The sequence below is a fragment of the Hippopotamus amphibius genome, chromosome 2 (genome assembly GCF_030028045.1).
Source record: "Hippopotamus amphibius kiboko isolate mHipAmp2 chromosome 2, mHipAmp2.hap2, whole genome shotgun sequence".
In the NCBI taxonomy this organism is placed as follows: Eukaryota; Metazoa; Chordata; class Mammalia; order Artiodactyla; family Hippopotamidae; genus Hippopotamus; species Hippopotamus amphibius.
Window position 1 is genome coordinate 556809 of NC_080187.1, and position 14879 is coordinate 571687.

Consider the following 14879-nt stretch of genomic DNA (forward strand, 5'->3'; position numbering starts at 1 on the left):
CTGGGGCTTCAAGAAAGGGTCTGAGGAAAGAGCAGGTCCTTGCACGGGGCAGGGGCAGGGGGTGTGGCCCTGCAGAGGAGCCAAGGAGGGTGGGGAGGTGAGGGCAGAGACACCCTCCCCCTCAGCCTCTGCCCCACTCCCAGGCACAGAGCAGAGGGCCGTTCCTTCCCTCAGGTCACTCTGCGCATGTCAGCAGTGGGGCCACGCAGGAGGCCAGGAAGTGACCACAGGACCAGCTGGCCATCATTAGCCTCAGTCATCCCCAGATGTGCCCAGTGCCACCCCTCCACTGAGTGCCAAGATGCTATTGGGTCCTGACAGGCCAGGCTGCCCTGGTGGCTCCTGGTCCATTCGCCTGTGGGCAGATCAGCAGGTGCTAGATGGGTGCATCGAGGGCCACCAAGGCCTGGGGAGGGCAGGAGGCTGCCAGTGGCGACAAGAGTGAAGGCTGGGAGGCCTGGGCCTCCAGGGACCTGGGGGCTGGCATCCTGGAGTGGGGTGATGCTGCCAGGAGAGCTCACGACCAGATGAAAGCCTGCGTGGGCCACGAGCAGAGCTCTCCAGCGTGACCCACCCACCTCCCCATGCACTTAGAAGGCTCGATCACTATGTTGCCTACAGGCCTGAACCCAGGACTGCCAGCAGCTTTGTAACATGCCTCTGCACCCCACCCCCCGGCCTCTGATGGAGGACCCTGTAGTCAAGGGTCTGGGGCCGCTTCAGCAAGTGGGCTTGCCCCAGTCTTTAAGGTCAGCTGCGGTGGGTAAGGGCTGGCAAGGTCCACTCACAAGAGACTTGAGGTCTTGCATCTGGTTCGCCAGGTTCCTTCCCTCACACCCCATAATCACCAAGAAGTGTGATGGAGAAAAGACATCAAACCCAGAAGGTACCCAGGAGCAAACCCACTGCAAATATGGAAAGCATTTTGGGAAAAGAACAAAACAGAGGGAAAGGGTGGTAGACATGGAGGCAAGCTGGGTGAGGGGTGGGGCCGAGGTAACCTCAGGTGTCTGCAGCATCCCCTGCACGCCCACCCCAACCGAGAAACAGTGGCAGCAGCTGGCGTGAGAGAGAGAGGATGAAGGTCTTTAACATACAAAGAGTTTTTATACATTAACAAGAAAGAGACAAAAGCCAGTAGGTAAAGTGAGTAAAGGGCTGAGTCCCACTTGAACTCACAGAGGAGGAAACCGAATGGCTGATGAAGAGCGGTGAAGGGAAAGAGGTGCTTCCTGCCTGTTCGTTTGGCAAAAATCTTGAAGGGTATGAGTCACACTGTGCTGGTGACTGTGTGGGGAGGAGGCTATGTAAGTTGCTCTAGGCTTGTTGGGAAACTGTCTGGCAATAGCTCTTTAACACTGGTTGACACTGAGCCAGCACCTCCCACTGGGGCTTTCTGCACGGATGTCCAAGTCCCACAGTTCATGCCATTAACTGGGGCAAGGCCAGATCATGTGGACGGCTATCCCGGAAGAAGCAGATCGTCCAAAAGGCATGTCGTTGCGGGAGAAGTATGGTTGGGCTGGCCAGGGGCCTAGATGCTCTTTGTGTAAACAATGAGGTCAAGCTCACATTAACGAGGTTTGTCCTGTACACCCAGTGTGACACACACACTTTTATAATGCCTGATATCCAGTCCTCAACTCTTCAGGATGGCACGCGCAGAGGTGGCCCTGGCCTGCCCTGTCTACCTGTGCTGCTCTTTCCAAGCCTTGCAGTGTGCATGCCCCCACCTACATGGCCAAGCTCACCCCCACAACCCCAGACAGCGACCCCCTGATGCCCCCTGTCCTGGATGTGTGCCCTAGAGGGACAGACCCCGCCCTGGGGAGGGCAGATTCAGGGCACATCTGCCTTGTCTAGAACCTTCTGTCATCATTAGGATGAATCTCAGATCCACCGTTTGCCCTACTTCTGGAAGGAACATGTGCCTATAGCTCCTTTAGTAGGTCTGTGTCTGCGGAAGAGAGTCCCACTTGAATTTCCAGGGAGAGGTCTCCAGAGACCAGGATTAGGAAGGAGATCATCAAAGCCACTGTGGGAGACACTCCCCCCCACCCACCCACCCCAGTCCCACCCCGCAGCTGTCACTGAGACAGGGCCAGGGTTTCTCTGGGGACCTCAGGAAGGCAGTCACAGGGACTAGACATGCTGTATTCATGGGATGTGGCTCAAGGAGCAGGGAGACCCTGGAGGGGCTGGGAGCTGGAGATCTGGAAAGTGCAGGAAAACCACCTGCAAAGGTGTTTATGAGCCTCTGGTCCTGCAACCAGGCCCATGTGGACCCGATCCAACCAGTGCCCTCAGCAGTGGACTGGCCGATTCCCAGACCCCCCCACTGGGGATGCAGCTACAACATGAGCATTCTCTGAGGACGGAGGCAAGACCCCAGTGTCGCAGAGTGGTTTCAAAATATTACAAACCAGAAGAGCCATGGCACCTGAAGAGCTATGAAGATCTTGACCAGCAGGTACAGACCGCCAGCAGGTACCAAGGATGGTGGGAAGACACAGGTGTTGAAATTATCTGACAAAGACTTGGAGGAGCTGTTGTAAAGATGCTCACGTGAGCTGTTGATCTAAAATAATAAAACAGCCAGTTATTTACCAGCAACATGGGTTTATTCGGGAACAGTGAAGAACTGGAAGTCAGGACAAGGAGGTGCAGGTGGCTGCAAGAATATGGTATCTATTAGACTTGGACACAAGAGCCATCTTTAATCTTTTCCCCATTAGAGGTAAGGAACCTCACTGTTTCCATCAGCATCCCAAGGTCAAGGGATGCCCCAAAGACATAATGACTATTGGTATAAATACGGCAGTTTTGCCCTTGGCTAAAGCACAAATCTGAGTGAGAGCATATAGCTCAGCCTGCTGGGCTGAAGTAGCCAAAAGTAAAGGTGCTGCCTTGGTGACTTCAGGAGGAGGTGTAACAGCATACCCACCTCAGTGTTTACTACTGTCTTCAATAGGAACTGTCAGTAAACCATGGGAAACCCACCCTGTAAATCACTGTGGGGCATCAGCAGTGATATGTGGGTGTGAGGCAGTCATGAGGAGTTTCATCAGAAGAGGAGGGGAGCGGAATAGCAGCACTGAGGTTGCTACATGGGGAAGAGTTGTGTGAGGAAGTTAGCAGCAGGATTTCATAGGAGGCGGGTGACTAACTGAAAAGTGTTGAGTGTGTGAGAATTCAGAAGGGTTTCTACTGCATGGGGTGCAAAGATGGTTAAGGGGCAGAGACGGTTCAAGATGGCAGAGTAGAAGGACGTGTGCTCACTCCCTCTTGCAAGAGCACCGGAATTACAACTAACTGCTGAACAATCATCGACAGAAAGACACTGGAACTTAACCGAAAAAGACACCCCACATCCAGAGACAAAGGAGAAGCTGCAATGAGATGGTAGGAGGGATGAAATTGCAGTAAAATCAAATCCCATCACCACCAGGTGGGCAACTCACAAACTGGAGAACAGTTATACCACAGAAGTCCACCCACTGATGTGAGGGTTCTGAGCCCCATGTCAGGCTTCCCAACCTGGGGGTCCGGCAATGGGAGGAGGAATCTCCAGAGAGTCAGACTTTGAAGGCCAGCAGGATTTGATTGCAGGACCTCCATAAGACTGGGGGAAGCACAGACTCCATTCTTGCAGTGCACACAAAAAATAGCATGCACACCAGGACCCAGGGGGAAGGAGCAGTGACCCCATTGGAGACTGAGCCAGACCTACCTGCTGGTGTTGGAGGGGTGCCTGCAGAAGTGGGGGGCAGCTGTGACTCACTGCAGGGACAAGGACACTGGCAGCAGGTGTTCTGAGAAGTGCTCATTGGCGTGAGCCCTCCCAGAATCTGCCATGAGCCCCACCAAAGAGCCTGTAAGCTCTAGTGCTGTGTTGCCTCAGGCCAAACAACCAACAGGGTGGGAATGCAGCCCCACCCATCAGCAGACAAGTGGATTAAAGTTTTACTGAGCTCCACCCACCAAAGCAACACCCAGCCCTACCCACCACCAGTCCCTCCCATCAGGAAGCATGAACAAGCCTCTTAGATAGCTTCCTCCACAAAAGAGCAGACAGCAGTATCAAGCAGTATCAGCAGTATTTCATTCTCTGGAACTGAAAACTATAGCCACAGGAAGACAGAGAAAATGAAAAGGCAGAGGACTTTGTACCAGATAAAGGGACAAGAAAAAACCCCAGAAAAACAACTAAATGAAGTAGAGATAGGCACCCTTCCAGAAAAAGTATTCAGAATAATGATAGTGAAGATGATCCAGGACCTCGGGAAAAGACTGGAAGCAAAGATCAAAAAGATGCAAGAAATGTTTAACAAAGACCTAGAAGAATTAAAGAACAAACAAACAGAGATAAGCAACACAATAACTGAAATGAAAAATACATTGGAAGGAACCAATAGCAGATTAACTGAGGCAGAAGAGCGAATAAGTGACCTGGAAGACAGAATGGTGAAAATCACTGATGCAGAGTAAAATAAAGAAAAAAGAATGAAAAGAACTGAAGACAGCCTAAGAGACCTCTGGGACAACATTAAACACACCAACATTCGCATTATAGGAGTCCCAGAAGGAGAAGAGAGAGAGAAAGGACCCGAGAAAATATTGGAAGAGATTATAGTTGAAAACTTCCCTAATATGGGAAAAGAAATAGCCACCCAAGTCCAGGAAGCACAGAGAGTCCCAGGCTGGATAAATCCAAGGAGAAACATGCCAAGACACATAGTAGTCAAATTGACAAAAATTAAAGACAAAGAAAAATTATAAAAAGCAAGAAGGGAAAAATGACAAATAACATACAAGAGAACTCCCATCAGGTTAACAGCTGATTTCTCAGCAGAAACTCTGCAAGCCAGAAGGGACTGGCATGATATATTTCAAGTGATGAAAGGGAATAACCTACAACCAAGAATACTCTACCCAGCAAGGATCTCATTCAGATTCTATGGAGAAATCAAAAGCTTTACAGACAAGCAACAGCTAAGAGAATTCAGCACCACCAAACCAGCCCTACAACAAATGCTAAAGGAACTTCTCTAAGTGGGAAACGCAAGAGAAGAAAAGGACCTACAAAAACAAACCAAAACAAGTAAGAAAATGGCAGTGGGAACATACATACTGATAATTACCTTGAATGTAAATGGACTAAATGCTCCAACCAAGAGACACAGACTGGCTGAATGGATACAAAAACAAGACCCATATATATACTGTCTCCAAGAGACCCACTTCAGACCTAGGGACACATACAGGCTGAAAGTGAGGGGATGGAAAAAGATATTCCATGCAAATGGAAATCAAAAGAAAGCTGGAGTAGTGATACTCATATCAGATAAAATAGACTTTAAAACAAAAAATGTTACAAGATACAAGAAAGGACACTACATAAAGATCAAGGGATCAATGCAAGAAGAAGAGATAAAAATTATAAATATAAACGCACCCAAAATAGGAGCACCTCAATACATAAGGCAAATGCTAACAACTATAAAAGAGGAAATCGACAGTAACACAATCATAGTGGGGGACTTTAACACCCCACTGACACCAATGGACAGATCATCCAGACTGAAAATTAATAAGGAAATACAAGCTTTAAATGACACAATAAATCAGCTAGATTTAATAGAGATCTATAGGACATTATATCCAAAAACAGCAGATTATACTTTCTTCTCAAGTACACATGAAACATTCTCCAGGATGGATCACATTTTGGGTCACAAATCTAGCCTTGGTAAATTTAAGAAAATTGAAATCATATCAAGCATCTTTTCCAACCACAATGCTATGAGATTAGAAATCAATTACAGGAAAAAAACTGTAAAAAACACAAACACATGGAGGCTAAATAATACGCCACTAAATAACCAAGAGATCACTGAAGAAATCAAAGAGGAAATCAAAAAACACCTAGAGACAAATAACAATGAAAACACACCAATCCAAAACCTATGGGATGCAGCAGAAGCAGTTCTAAGAGGGAAGTTTATAGCAATACAATCCTACCTCAAGAAACAAGAAAAATCCCAAATAAACAATCTAACCTTACACCTAAATAAACTAGAGACAGAAGAGCAAACAAAACCCAAAGTTAGTAGAAGGAGAGAAATCACAAAGACCAGAGCAGAAATAAATGAAATAGAAACAAAGACAACAATAGCAAAAGTCAATAAAACTAAAAGCTGGTTCTTTGAGAAGATAAATAAAATTGATAAACCTTTAGCAAGACTCATCAAGAGAAAGAGGGAGAAGACAAATCAATAAAATTAGAAATCAAAGAGGAGAAGTTACAATGGACACCACAGAAATAAAAAGCACCATGAGAGACTACTACAAGCAACTATATGCCAATAAAATGGACAACCTGGAAGAAATGGACAGAATCTTAGAAAGGTATAACCTTCCAAGACTGAATCAGGAAGAAACAGAAAATATGAACAGAGCAATCACAAGTAATGAAATGGAAACTGTGATGAAAAATCTTCCAACAAACAAAAGTCCAGGGCCAGATGGCTTCACAGGTGAATTCTATCAAACATTTAGAGAAGAGCTAACACCCATCCTTCTCAAACTCTTCCCAAAAATTTCAGAGGAAAGAACACTCCCAAACTCATTCTATGAGGCCACCATCACCCTGATACCAAAACCAGACAAAGATACTACAAAAAAAGAAAATTACAGACCAATATCACTAATGACTTTAGATGCAAAAATCCTCAACAAAATACTAGTCAACAGAATCCAGCAACACATTAAAAGAATCATACACCATGATCAAGTGGGGTTTATCCCTGGAATGCAAGGATTCTTCAGTATACACAAATCAATCAATGTGATACACCATATTAACAAACTGAAGGATAAAAACCACATGATCATCTCAATAGATGCAGAAAAAGCTTTTGACAAAATTCAACACCCATTGATAAAAAACCCTCCAGGAAGTGGGCATAGAGGGAACCTACCTCAACATAATAAAGGCCATATATGACAAACCCACAGCAAACATCGTTCTCAATGGGGAAAAACTGCAAGCATTCCCTCTAAGATCAGGAACAAGACAAGGATGTCCACTCTCGCCACTACTATTCAACACAGTTTTGGAAGTCCTTGCCACAGCAGTCAGAGAAGAAAAAGAAATAAAAAGAATCCAAACTGGAAAAGAAGTAAAACTGTCACTGTTTGCAGATAACATAATACTATGCATAGAAAATCCTAAAGATGCCACCAGAAAACTACTGGAGCTAATCAATGAATTTGGTAAAGTTGCAGGATACAAAATTAACACACAGAAATCGCTTGCCTTTCTATACACCAACAATGAAAGATCAGAAAGAGAAATTAAGGAAACAATCCCATTCACCATTGCAACAAAAAGAATAAAATACCTAGGAATAAACCTAACTAAGGAGGTAAAAGGCCTGTACTCAGAAAACTATAAGACACTACTGAAAGAAATCAAAGACGACACAAACAGATGGGGAGATATACCAGGTTCTTGGATTGGAAAATCAACATTGTGAAAATTACCAATGGCATTTTTTACAGAACTAAAACAAAAACTTCTAAAACTTGTATGGAGACACAAAAGACCCCAAATAGCCAAGTAATCTTGAGAAGGAAAGACGGAGTTGGTGGAATCAGGCTTCCTGACTTCAGGCTATACTACAAGGCTACAGTAATCAAGACAGTATGGTACTGGCACAAAAACAGAAATACAGATGAATGGAACAGGATAGAAAGCCCAGAGATAAACTATGGTCAACTAATCTATGACAAAGGAGGCAAGGATATACAATGGAGAAAAGGCAGCCTCTTCAATAAGTGGTGCTGGGAAAACTGGACAGCTACATGTAAAAGAATGAAATTAGAACACTCCCTAACACCACACACAAAAATAAACTCAAAATGGATTAAAGACCTACATGTAAGGCCAGACACTATAAAACTCCTAGAGGAAAACAGAGGAACAACACTCTGTGACATAAATCACAGCAAGATCTTTTTTGACCCACCTCCTAGAGTAATAGAAATAAAAACAAAAATAAATAAGTGGGACCTAATGAAACTTCAAACCTTCTGCACAGCAAAGGAAACTATAAGCAAGACAAAAAGACAATCCTCAGAATGGGAGGAAATATTTGCAAACAAATCAACAGACAAAGGATTAATCTCCAAAATATATAAACAGTTCATCCAGCTCAATGTCAAAAAAACAAGCAACCTAATCAAAAAATGGGCAGAAGACCTAAACAGGCATTTCTCCAAAGATGACATATGGATGGCCAAGAGGCACATGAAAAGCTGCTCAACATCACTAATTATTAGAGAAATGCAAATCAAAACGACAATGAGTATCACCTCACACTGGTTAGAATGGGCATCATCAGAAAATCTACAAACAGTAAATGCTGGAGAGGGTGTGGAGAAAAAGGAACACTCTTGCACTGTTGGTGGGCATGTAAATTGTTACAGTCACTATGGAGAACAGTATGGAGGTTCCTTGCAAAACTACAAATAGAACTACCATATGACCCAGCAATCCCACTGCTGGGCATATACCCAGAGAACACTATAATTCAAAAAGACACATGCACTCCAATGTTCATTGCAGCACTATTTACAATAGCCAGGTCTTGGAAGCAACCTAAATGTCCATCAACAGATGAATGGATAAAAAAGATGTGGTACGTATATACAATGGAATATTACTCAGCTGTAAAAAGGAACGAAATTGGGACATTTGTAGAGACATGGATGGACCTAGAGACTGTCATCCAGAGTGAAGTGAGTCAGAAAGAGAAAAACAAATATCGTATATTAACACATATATGCAGAATATAGAAAAATGGTACAAATAAACTGGTTTGCAAGGCAGAAATAGAGACACAGATGTAGAGAACAAACATATGGACACCAAGTGGGGAAAGTGGCAGGGGGAGTTGGGGTGGGATGAACTGGGAGATTAGGATTGCCATACATACATTACTAATGAGAAAAAAATCAAATTGTACACTTTAAATATATGCAGTTTATTGTATGTCAATTGTATCTCAATAAAAGTTCTTAAAAAAAAAAAAAGATGGTTAAAGTGGTCCCATGACTATTGACTGGAAGGTCAATGGCAGGAGTGGCTCTGAGACAAGGGGGCATCCCCGTGCCACAACGTCCAGCCGTCGGCAGTGCCCAGTGGGTCAATGACAATCCCCATGTGTTGGGGTACATAGTCCAAGGGCGTCCCCTTCCTTCTCACATACAGAGAGGGAAAGGGGAAGCTGATAATTAGGATGTCAAGGGCAGGTAGTCTTTTTAAGCTTTTCTTCAAGGTCTCAAAGCCTGTTTCATTTTGATCTTCCCAAATAATAGGGTCAGGTTTGCTCTTTTTTAATAGGGGCTGGGCCATAAGAGGGAAATTTGGAATCCAATATCAACAGTAGCCAGCTAACCAAAGAGAATCTTGTAACTGGCGCTTTGTCTTAGGTTTCGGGAAGTTCCATGAAGCCCACCTGGATCCAAATGTCATCCTTATTCTGAGATCCGGTGCCCTAAATATCGATCCTGAGTTTGAGCAACTGCAATTTTTCCTTGGAGACTATATGTCCCTTTAAGGCCAAAAGTTTTAACAGGTGGATGCTATCTTCCTGTGAAGAGGTCTGAGAAGAAGAGCAGAGCAGCAAATCGTTTACGTAATTGGCCCTTGAACACCATGGGGGTTTAGGGCACCCACCCCTGTGCAGTTGAAAATACGCGCGTAACTTTACAATCAGCCCTCTGCATGTGCGTTTCCATGTCTGCAGATTCATCCAACTGCAAGGTGCGCAGTACGGTAGTACCATAGTATTTATTGAAAAAAGTGTATATAAGTGGACCTGCGCAGTTCACACCCATGCTGTTCAAGGTCAACTGTATATTGTAGCAAAGTCGAGCCTGCACAAAACTTTGTCATCCAAGTCAGCTTTCAAGATTTGTGGAAAGTAAGGATTTTTTGGTGAAACCCATGGCATTACTGTCCAGGTATATTGTCATCCTTCCAGATGAAGGTAAAAAGGTATTGGCTGGCTTTATCAACTGGAATGCTAAAGCATGCATCAATTATGGTGAAATGTTTGCTTTCAGTAGGAGTGGATGCTAGTAGAGTATAGGGGTTTGCAACAGGGTTTCGAGGGGCAGCAGCGTTGCTCATTGCTTGCACGTCCTGGACAGACCTCCATCCTCAGACAGTGGGCTTTCTCACAGGTTGTATGTAACAGTATTACAGGGGTAGCTCAAGCGGTAGCAAGGCCCTGAGCCTTGGAATCCTCTTATGGGCTTTATGCCCTGAAGGACTTCTTTACTTACAGGGTATTGATTAGTTCCAGAGAGAGGTTTCAAGCGACCGATTTGAGTCTTGGTGGGAAGAGCACTGTGGATGTTGCCAACAACAGTTGGAGATTTTGCCCACAAGGTGGGTGGTAGCTGACTCAATAGGGACAAATGATCAGTGTCTCCAGAATCAGCTCCAGGACCATCAGAGACAAAGGAAAGATGGTGACGGGTGACTTACTTCACCTGGTTGGCTGTTTTGAGTGTCACTGTGAAATCCTAGAATTATTTCCCCTTTTGGGAGAAAGAAATTCCAGCATGATATTTTCTGAGCTGTCTTGGCCTAATAAATGAATAAGGGCAGAGGAACTAAGGAGGGAGTGGTGGGTATCTCTCAGGGAGCCTAAACAGAAGAGAACAGGTTCAGAGACAGGACCCTGTTGAGGTTCCTCAGAGACCCCCACCATTTGGACCACTTTCGTGCTCCGAGGAGAGGCTGCTTTACCGCTGTTGAACTGAGAGTGTGGATCTGGTGCCAAAAGAGAGACTCATTCCCAGTCTGGAGAGCTGCTTCTCTGGGCTGATGCAGAGGGAGGGTTGGGAAGAGCCCCTGCGGTTCCTTGGAGCCCCATCGTTGGGGGTCAGGGGGGCACTGGAAAGGCTTCTTAGAAGGCTGAAGGCACCTGAAGCACTTACACTTGTGACAATCTTTTTCCCAATGTCCTGGCTTTATGATAACAGCAGGAACTGGGAGGGTTTGGGTTTTGTTTAGGGACCTTCATTTGCTGGAGTTGAAATTAATCTTATAAGTGACTCATCTAGGGTGCAAGTGAGCTAATTTGCCAAATTAACTAAATCTGGAGTGGACATATCTTCCCATTCCATCCTGGTCCTCTTAACTGGAAGGAAAGATCTTCACTCAGCCCATTAATAAACAGACTTAAAGGCTACCCTAATGGACTCAACATCTGAAGGAAGACCAGAATTAAAACAACAACAACAACAACAACAACAACCTGAAGTTGACTGTAACAGTCATGAACAGATTCATTTGATTTTTGTGTGCAAGCCTGAATTTTGCTCCCAACAATAGGCTAAGGACAGGCTTCTATAATTGCTTGGTAGAGTCCTGCAGCCAGTGTTCTCGCCTCTTGCCAAAAGTTGGGGGTTGTTTCTCTAAATCCCTTTCAGGATGTTCCCATCAGGCAGGTTTCAGCCAGTGTTTGGCTTCATGCCCATCCACAAGCATACAGATCTGGGAAACCAGGCTGGAAGGTTTGGATACTGATGTTAAATTCTTCAGCAAATCTGTGGGGTTCCTCAGTGACTTTAGGAAACTCTTTGGGGCTCACAATTTGGCCTTAGTCCAGGGAACATAAACTTGGGGTTTGTTTGGATCCTCAGAAGACTTAAGTTTAAAGGGGCAGGTTTTGGATTTATGGTTACCCGCGTCGGCGGGAGGGAAGCGGGAAGGGGGAGGGAAGTGGGAAGGGGGAGGGGGAGGGATAGATTGGGGGTTTGGGATTGACACGTACACAATGCTATATTTAAAATAGATAACCAACAAGGACCTATTGTACAGCACAGGGAATTCTGCTCAGTATTCTGTAATAACCTAAATGGGAAAAGAATTTGAAAAAGAATAGATACATGTATATGTATACCTGAATCACTTTGCTATCCCCCTGAAACTAACACAACATTGTTAATCAACTGTTCTCCAATATAAAATAAAATTAAAAAAATAAATTAAGGGGCAGGTTCTGATAGGTTCAGAGGAGGAGGAAGTCAGGAGAGGTTTAGGGAAGTTCAGCGAGAGAATTAGAATGAGACAGCAGAGGGCATTGAGGAGGTGTAGGCAGCACAGAAGGGAAGAAGGAAGATGGCACCAGATGGGGTGGGGGGGGGGCCTGAGCACAGGGGCTGCTTCATCCAGAGACAGAGGAGATAGGGTGTGGGTGTGGGAAGAGGCCTCAGAAGCCATTTTGTTTTTCTTCAATTGTTTGTTTGCTTCAGTTAATTTAAAAATTGTATTTTGCTAAGAGACAATTTTAGAATCTTGATAATGTTTAGAAGCCTCAAAATACCAATCAAAATAGGAATCCCATTTAGTTTTGAAAATTTTTAGAGCCATGGGTGTCCAATTCATCTTTAGAAAAGTAAGCTTGAGAAATTTAAAAGTTCCCCATAATGACCATCAGTGTTCTAAATTACTTTGGGTTGAGTTGGTCCATTTAATTAGAAATGTACATGAGAGGGAATTCTCTGGTTAGGACTTTGTGCTGTCACTGCTGAAGGCCCAGGTTTGATCCCTGCTTGGGGAACTAAAATCCCACAAGCTGTATGGCACAGCCAAAAACAAACAAACAAGCACAAACAAAGAGACAAAATAAGAAATATACATGAGGAAGGACCACAGTTTTTAAACAAAACTGGCTGAAGGGGGTGGAGGGGGCACTTTCAGAACATGTAGATTACTGGGATCCCTTTTGTTAGAGGTTTTTCTCTAGAGGAAAGGAAAAAAACTTTCTGAACAGCACAGTTCCAACAGGAATAGCCCAGATCCAAAGGAATTGGACCAAAGACTTAGCAGCACAGTTTCAGTAGGAACAGCCTGATTTCAAGAGACAGGTCAAAGTGCCAAACAAAGACTCTCAGAAAGGACAAAGCCTTTAAAGAAAGGATGAAAAAACAGATCTCAAATAAAGCCTGGAGAGCCTCAAAACACAAAAAAAGAGTGGAGCTTGAATCTAGGAGAAAAGTTACCCTCAAATTCTAGGGTCCGCAAGAAAGCAGTGAGCTCAATAGGCTCTGCAAGTCCACACCCGTTTGCTTCCTGCCTTGGAGTTATCAGGGGTCGTCTCTGGATCCCACTTCTGACACCAAGTAATGTTGACCTAAAACAACAAAAATGTCAGTTATTTTACTAGCCAAAATGGTTTCTTTGGGAAGAGCAAAGAATTGCAATTCAAGGTAGGCAACCATGGTGAACCACAGGTAAGTCTGGAGAACAAAGGAGAGGAACTTTCTTTTATAGAGGAGAAGGGGGAGTTGGGAGGGGCTGTTCTAAACAAAGAGTCCATTGGAAGAAACAGGGAGTTGGAAGTGTGGTGGCTTTTCATTGGCTGAGATGTGCTGGTGAAGTAAAGACAGTCTCAGATGAAGGAAAACTAAGAGAATGTGTAGGCAGCAGAACTTCTGTAAAGGGACAATCAAGTGAGATTCTTCAGACAGAAATCAAGTGATACCAGAAGGAAACTTGGAACACCAGGAATAAGGAAGAGCAGCAGAAGTGATACATATCATAGCCTATTCTCCTCTCAAGTTCTTTAAAATATGTTGCACAATAAAAGCAAAAGTCACAGCCTTGTCTAGGGGGGATTTCAATGTCAGTCAGTGTGGTGTATAAGACAACTATAGCGTGAAAGGTGATAGGTAAAGAGACCAACATGGTGTGAGGTTTCTACATTCCAACCAAAGTGGTAAACAGACTGTGAAAAGTTATGTACGTATTTTGAATTCCCTAGAAAAACCACTAAGATATTATACAAAATGGATATAGTCATAATCATAATAGAAAAAATTTAATGGCATACTAAAACAAAGGTTCAAATAACATAAAAGAAGGCAGAAAGGGGGAAAAGAAGGAATGAAAAGAAAAATAACATGCTAGACCTAAATTCAAATTACCATTTTGAATCAAATTACCAAATACCAGTTGACTTACCAAATTCAAATTATCCATAATTACACTAGGTGTAAATGGATTCCTCTCATAACCTAGGAAAGTGCAAGGGTTTTAGGAACTGAGAACCGGAAACAGATGAAGACCAAATATATATTTCTCATTATAAATCACAATATCAAAATCTGTTTACAAGAAACTTACTTCAAATATAATGATAAAGTAAATTAAAGTAAAAGGATGGAAGTTGATATACCATGCAAATACTAATCAAAAGAAGACAGGAGTGAGTGGTTTTGTTAATATCATGCAATGTAAACTTTAGAGCAAAGAGAATTACTGGGGATAAACAGGGACATTACATATTGATAAAAGGGACAATTCTTCAAGAAGCCATAACAATTCTAAAGGTATGCACCTAAAAACAGAGCTTTAATAGAAAAAAACACTTGAATCCAAAATTGACAGAACTGAAAGTAGAAACAGACAAATCCATAAGTACAGTTGGAGTCAGCAGTACTTCTCTCTCAGTAACAGATAAAACTAGTAGACAGAAGTTCAGCAAGGATATAAAATAAGTGAACAATACTATCAACCAACTGGACATAATGACATTTACAGCACACTCCACACAACAGCAGCAGAATGTACATTCTTCTTGGGTGCACGTGAAACATCCACCAAAATAAAGCATATCCTGATTTTAAAAAAACAAACCTTAGCAAATTTAAGATAATTGAAAACATACAAAGCATGTCCTCTGACTATAATAGAATGAGAGTAGAAATCAATAAAAGCAAGATGTCAGGAAAATCTTTAATCACTTGAGAATTAAATACCACAATCCTCAATAATCCATGGATCAAAGAGGAAGTCT